The 7500-nt window shown below is 37.5% G+C and overlaps 1 protein-coding gene across 1 annotated transcript in view; it reads right to left on the bottom strand.

The window, feature by feature from the left end:
- LOC135088723 (neuroligin-2-like) overlaps positions 1 to 7500 on the bottom strand; it is a 58021-nt gene that overhangs the window by 49803 nt on the left and 718 nt on the right. The window lies entirely within an intron of this gene.

Here is a 7500-nt window from a genome sequence, read left to right as displayed (position 1 = left end):
GGGTGGTGGTGACGTGCGCCTGAATGTCCTGTTACGGCGGCAAGGAGACACCTGCGTGATTCTTGCTGGGCGCAGGTAAGCATGGTAAAGGTGCGGGAGAGAGTATAAGAAGGAACATGGGAAGGGAAAATTTAAAAACAAGAGAGTATAAGAAGGAACAGGAAAGCCAGAATTGTACGGGAAGGGAAAATTTAAAAACACAAGATAATTTATATGGAAAACGAGAAATAGGGCAAATAAGGAATAAAGGAGGGAAGGAGATGGAGGAGAGAATACAACGGAACACAATGAGACGTAGGAGAGAAATAGAAGAGGGTACATGAAGGAACACCAGGTAACTTAAAGGAAGAACAAAAAAGAGGTAGAGAACACAAGGGAATTTAAAGGAAGAACAAGAAAATAAAGCATATGTAAGGAAATCTGAGGTGAAGAGTATGGAAGAGAGAATAAGAAGCAACAGAAAGGAATATAAATGAAGAACAAGAAACAAAACAGAAAAGGAAAGGTGGGAGGAAAGGATACGCGAGAGAACATGAAGCAACATAAAGGATTTTAAAGAAAGAACAAAAAATAAGAAACCTTGGCTATTTATAATGTTACACTAACATAAAGTAACAGATGTTGGATAGTAAAGGAGAACAAAGGAAGGAAATAAGTTAATGGGAAAAAGAAAGGAATATTAAGAAATGTGGAATACAAAAGGCAAAAAGCTCTTAGAAGGAATGAGACAAGGAAAAATGAGAGGGGAAAAATGAGCAGAAATGAAACATGGAATGGAAAATGTAAGAGAATAAAAGAAAGAATTCGAAGACTCAGGAAAGTAAAAGATATTTAAGAAAAAACGGAACGAGGGAAAAAAACAAAGGAGGATGAAGGAAAATAAAGGAAGAATAAGAATCAGAAAACAAGAGATATAGAAGAAAGAAGACAAAAGAAATAAAAAAATAAGAAAATGAAGGATAAAAGAAGGAAAATAAGGAAAAGGAGAAAAAAATGTGAAAACAAGAACGAGAGAAACAGGCAGAACGCAGAAAAATAAAAGGATAAAAAAAAAGAATCAGGAAAACGAAGGATAGGGGAAAAGGAAAAGTCAGGAATAAAAAAAAAACAAGAAAATTAAGGATACAGAAGGAAAACAGGAACGAAAGAAGGGAAAAAACGTGTAACTTTTAACATTCCACAAACTGACTTTTTTTTCCCTGAAGTCTAAAGCTGAGAAGTAAAAAGCGACTTTCCCATTTCTACCTGGGATTAAGAGATGAAGTGAGAGGTGAGAGGGGTTAGGGAGAATAGCAGTGAGAGGAAGGTGGAGGAGAGGAAGAGAGGGAGAGAGGGGGAGAGGTAGTGAAGAGGATGAGGGAGCGATGTGAGGGAGATTGCTGAGGAAATGGGTACGAGAGAGAGAGAGAGAGAGAGAGAGAGAGAGAGAGAGAGAGAGAGAGAGAGAGAGAGAGAGAGAGAGAGAGAGAGAGAGAGAGAGAGAGAGAGAGAGAGATTAGTACAAGCAGGTGACCGTAAAAAAAGCAATATAAACTCTTGCAAATGTAAAATAGCATCTTTATAATACACACAAATTATGTATCTAAGTATAAAAGTGAATTTCAAAACAGTCACGCAATAAGACACACAACAAAACCTTTAGAGCCAAAACGTGTATCTAGATCATATCACACGTTAAAATATCAATAACAGAGATACAAAGAGCAGTGGATCAAGATAAAAACTTCAGTTAACAAAAGAACGACTAATCTAGCTTACTGAAATTATATCACACGTTAAAACAGTAATAAAAGAAAGAAAAAAAACTTGTGTAACTGAACCTAAAGTCTAGTGTACTAAAATTATACTATCACACGTTATAAAAATCAATAAATGAAGAAAAGAAAGGCGTAGATCGAGAGAGAGAAAACTCCAAAACCCTCCCAATCTCTTTCCTCATCTCATAATCAACACTTTCAAACACTCAGCATATTTTAAGGCCAGACTCCTCGATTCTGACGGTTGGCGTGGAAAGGAGTTCAACATTTCACCATCACGAGTCTCAGTCACCATCCAACCACTCGCTTGCCTCCCTCACTCCCTCGCCCCTCACACTCATCACCACAAGGGCCTGGGTTCCTTCCTGTCCGTCACCACCACCTGACTTTCCCAGATTACCGAGGCAGAAAAAATAGGGAGCCAAAACAAACATAAATATTACGGTCTCTCTGCCTGTCTGTCTCTCTCTCTCTCTCTCTCTCTCTCTCTCTCTCTCTCTCTCTCTCTCTCTCTCTCTCTCTCTCTCTCTTGGCTTAATCAGTGATGCAGTTTCAAGTTTGTCATCTTTCAGTGCACTTTTTTTTTAATTGAATGAATAACTTGCAAACACACACACACACACACACACACACACACACACACACACACACACACACACACACAGTTGCTCTGAAAAATAAATACCACTATTCTATTCTTATTTTTCTACCGTCAATATAAAAATGATCCTTAGCTAATGTGAACCTCAAGTTTTAAGTCATCAGGTTAAGAGTAACTATGTAAATCTATTCTGAAAACTGTCCCGGGATTTTACGCAACGTTTAAGCTTTTAAAATGATGAAAAAAAAAAAATAAAATAAAATAAAATAAATAAAATAAAAAAAAAAAGCCCGTGGAAACTGGTATCTCTCTCTCTCTCTCTCTCTCTCTCTCTCTCTCTCTCTCTCTCTCTCTCTCTCTCTCTCTCTTACGGACTCTCTTGTTATTTACCAGAATTCTTTTGTCTGTCTTTTTTTCTTCATCCGTTTTTCTATACTCTCTCTCTCTCTCTCTCTCTCTCTCTCTCTCTCTCTCTCTCTCTCTCTCTCTCTCGTCTCGAAGTCATTGTCCTTCATATTTTTTCAGCGAATTTTTCTTTTTACGGATGTCAATTCTGCATTAATCTAGAGAGAGAGAGAGAGAGAGAGAGAGAGAGAGAGAGAGAGAGAGAGAGAGAGAGAGAGAGAGAGAGAGAGAGAGAGAGAGAGAGAGGATGGTGCTTTGTATTCTCGACATGTTTCTGCTTTTGGGATACATTTGTAGTCTTATGTACAAGAAGGTCCCCGGCACAGCATGGCCACGCGGCGCCTTCACCCAAACATGTCTTTGTCCCTGTAAATACCCCCGCTCTTTGCACTGTCTTTGTTGTCTTGCCTCCATATGCGAGATAACACTGGTTCAAGGTAACATTCATACTTGTATTTGCTTGTTTTTTTTTTTTTGTTGGGGGGGTGAAGGGAGGTGGGTATACTGCATGTTCTGATATGTTGTTCTGATTGTATGGTTAACTGTGTTGTAGTGAAGTTTTTTTTTGTGCTTTTTTAAGTTGTTTTTATAGGGTGGTTGTGCGTTTTTGTAAGAGTGTTTTGTGTTTTGGTACGATAATTGTTTTTTTTTGTATGATAGTCTGTTTTTGATTGGCTGTTGTGTGTTTTTGTAAGGTTGTTTTGTGTTTTGGTACGATAATTGTGTTTTTTTTGTATGATAGTCTGTTTTTGATTGGCTGTTGTGTGTTTTTGTGCGGTTGTTTTGTTTTGGTACGATAGTTGTGGTTTCCCGTATGATAGTTTGTGTTTTCATCAGCTGTTGTGAATTTCTGTGCGGTTATTTGGTTTTGGTACGATAATTGTGGTTTCTTGTATGATAGTTTGTGTTTTAATCGAGTGTTACGTGCCTTTTGTACGGTCATTTTGTTTTGGTACGATATTTGCATTTTTTTTGTACGAAAGTTGTGTTTTTATATGATTATTTTACGGTTTTTACAATATCCATGTGTTTTTGCTGTACATTAACGTGTTTTTCCTCCATTTGTACACTTATATTCACACAGGTTACTTTGGTTCTGCTATAACGGTTACTGCTGTCGTCCTGTTACACTACTAATGCCATTACTGCTCATATTATTATTATTACAGCTGCTGTTATTGTTCCTCGTATAGTTGTATCAATATTGATGTGTCTTGTTCTAACTTAACTGCAGATGTTCCTGGTAATGCTATTCATGGTTCTAAGCCTAACAATGTCCCTGCTGCTTTGATTATTACCGCCACTTCTACAAATTCAACATTATCGCCCCTTATTACGTGGCCTAAATTTAACAGACTCTCCTTACAACTGAGTTTTAAAAAGAGGCAAGGAAAGGAAGTACATAAGCTTTAGTTACGAGGCGTGTTTACTTAATAAGACTTGCCTTTTTCCTTACTTCATTTACTTTCCTCATTCGTCTTGGCCCAGTGTTGCCGTTGTGAATTTAATATGAAGCTCGGAAACGATCGCGCCGTACAAATATTGGAAAGAAGAGGAAAAAGAACCATTGATTTTTTTGTTTATTTTGCAACGGAGATCTTTCTTACCAGTGAGCTCTCTGTGTTAAAGGAGGCGGACATAAAACGTGGGTGAAAATGTTGTTAGTGGATATTAAAGGCTGGGAAAACATCTCTCGCTACGGATATTGGGGAAAGGAAGGGAAGGGAAGGGAAGGGAAGGGAAGGGAAAGAAGTCTTGTTTTTTTGTAATGGAAAGATTCTTTATTCGTGAAGTCTGTGTGTTAAGGAAGCTTGGGAGAAAAGTGGAAGAAAACGTTGCTTGTGGGTATTAAAGAAAATATACCAAGGAGGAGGAGGAGGAGGGAGAGGGATAGGAAGAGGAAGAGGAAGAGGAAGAGGAAGAGGAAGAGGAAGAGGAGGATGTGATGTACTTTGGATTTTTATGAAGGGAAAAGTTGGATTCTTAAGTTCCCTAGAGAGGTTACAGGAAACTCCATACAAAGAATAATAAAGACATACATATTTCAAGTATCTACAAACCATATTAGACGTAACATTGCTTGATTTATTGAAAGGTTATTAATCTCCTTCCCTCAGTCTCACCTTCCCTTCTCTCTCTACCCACATCACCAACAAACTACACACAAATATGATAATGTACATATTTCAAGTATTTGCGTATGAAATTAGACATAATATTATTTTATTTAAGGAGAGATTGGTTTACTAGTCTCTGTATCTTTCTCTCCCTTCTATTTCCTCCTCTTTTTCTATCCACATCAACAAACTACATAAAAATAATGAAGATATACATGTTTGAACCATCTACGTATAAAATTAGACTTAACTATCTTATTTGTTGAGAGACTGGTTTCCTAGTCCCTCTCTCCCCCTCACCTCTCACCTCCTTGCCCTCCCACCCCATCTCTCTCTCTCTCTCTCTCCACCCAAATCACCAAACTCTCATTAGCCCAAGGCAAGTAAGATTTATCCTAAGACGAAAAACTTGACAAAAAATACAAATAAAACACGATGAAAGCGCTCCTCTGTCTTAAAGAAATAATAAAACTGCACTTCTCGAGTTGGGTTCCTCATTTAGATAATCATGGATAACTCTGTAAAGATAATGAGGTACAGAGAAGGAGGGACTCAGCATCTAGTAGGTAGGGCCGAGGGAGGGATAGGAGGGGAAAGAGGGAGGGACACTGAGACAGGGGGAAAAGGTGCTGTCTTCAGAAGTGGTAATTACTTGATGCATGTTGGGGGGAGAGAGAGAGAGAGAGAGAGAGAGAGAGAGAGAGAGAGAGAGAGAGAGAGAGAGAGAGAGAGAGAGAGAGAGAGAGAGAGAGAGAGAGTCACTCATTCATTCCCTTACACAAACAAAAATCTCTCTCTCTTTCTCTCTCTCTCTCTCTCTCTCTCTCTCTCTCTCTCTCTCTCTCTCTCTCTCTCTATCCCCCTCCCACCTCCCTCCAAGAATAACACGCAGAAAAGTTAAACAGAACATAATAATTCGAGGCGCAACAGTCAACACTACACATGAACACAGCCGGGAGGGAGGGACATCAAAAAGATCCTCCGGGGGAAACGAAGCTGAGATAAAAGCATTACACGGAAACCTTCAAGGGGAAAAACGTGACAGGGAGGTGGTAAAAAATATAGCGTGACGAAATATCATCAAAAGTGACTGAAAAATGAGGAAAGTCTCCGTGGAGGTAAAACAGATGCAATAGTAGAATGCTGTTGTAATGAAATGTGCACCGAAAAATGAAATGTAAGTGATGAAATACTAAATGCTATGAAATGAATAATGAAATAATCAGAATACGTAAAGTTCCATGGAGTTACAACACGAATGCAATAATACAACATTGTACTAATTAATATGAGAAAATGGAAGTAATGAAACACTAAATGCTATGAAATAACGAAATAAACGGAACGAAAAATGAAAAAAAAAAAAATAATAATAATCTCATGAAGTTATAATAAAAATACAATTAAAGAATAATGTAGTAATGAAATAATACGATAGTAAACGAAAAGGAAGTAATGAAACACAAAACAACAGATGAATAAACAAGAAAATGTACGAAATAAAAGACGTTAAATAAAAGACACGAAGGAAAACCAGAGAAATGATCGTGTTATATAAGATTATAGGAGGAAGACAACAAAAAGATATAACCAAATCAAATAAACACACAAAAGGAATACTAAACAAAGCGAAATGAAAGAGAAACAGCACAATGAAATATTCCACGCGATTATCAAAGGGACAGAAAAAGACAAAGGAAATATTACTGACTTCTGAAGTAATCCCATTTCACAACCATTACGTGTTTTTTTTTTTTTCAATTTTTCCCTCAAGTAACACAAAAGAGGACAGGAGCAAGGGAGTAGGGGGACCAGACTGAAAAGATAAGATAGATTAATCCAATATAATTTTTTAAGATTCACAAAGGGACGGTCCACAAAAAAAAGGAGCAAGAGGAAAAAAGAGGAAAGAGGGTTTTTATTATTTTCCCTTGACTGAGAAATAAAGGAGAAAGAGGATTTATTACTTTCACTTTATACACGCAAAAAATGTGCACAGGGATTGCCCTTTCACTTTTTTTTATATATTTTTTTCCTTCCTTTTTACGTCTTCCTGTCCATCAATTTCATCTTGTTATGGACTACTGCTTTTGCTGGTGGTGGTGGTGGTGGTGGTGGTGGTGCTACAACTACTACTACCAATACTACTACTACTTTCTTCCTTTCCATTACTTTGATCTCTCTCTTCCTTACTGCTTTTATGGTTTGATATATTATTACTAATGCTACTACTACTACTACTACTACTACTACTACTACTACTACTACTACTACTACTGCTACTACTATTACTTTACTTGTATCTATAAATTTAACCTCTTTCTTAATCATTGTTTTCGTTGTTTTATGTGTGACAGCTTCTACCACCACCACCACCACCACCACCACTACCACTACTACTACCACTAAACACACAGACAGACAGACACAAACAGAGAAATACATTAGAGGTTATTTACTCTCCGCAAGACTTACAAAACAAAACACTCCAGCTGACAAGACAAAATGCGGGAAGAATTTACGAAGTTGAAAAAGGAAAGACAAAAATTAATCCAATAAATACAAGGACACTGATTACGCTCCATTTCTCTTCCAACTCGAACGATCAAAAGGAAATATC

Source organism: Scylla paramamosain, chromosome 31, assembly GCF_035594125.1.
Source record: "Scylla paramamosain isolate STU-SP2022 chromosome 31, ASM3559412v1, whole genome shotgun sequence".
NCBI classification, from domain to species: domain Eukaryota; kingdom Metazoa; phylum Arthropoda; class Malacostraca; order Decapoda; family Portunidae; genus Scylla; species Scylla paramamosain.
The sequence above is the reverse complement of the archived record's forward strand: the minus strand, read 5'-3'. Positions and strand labels throughout refer to the sequence as shown.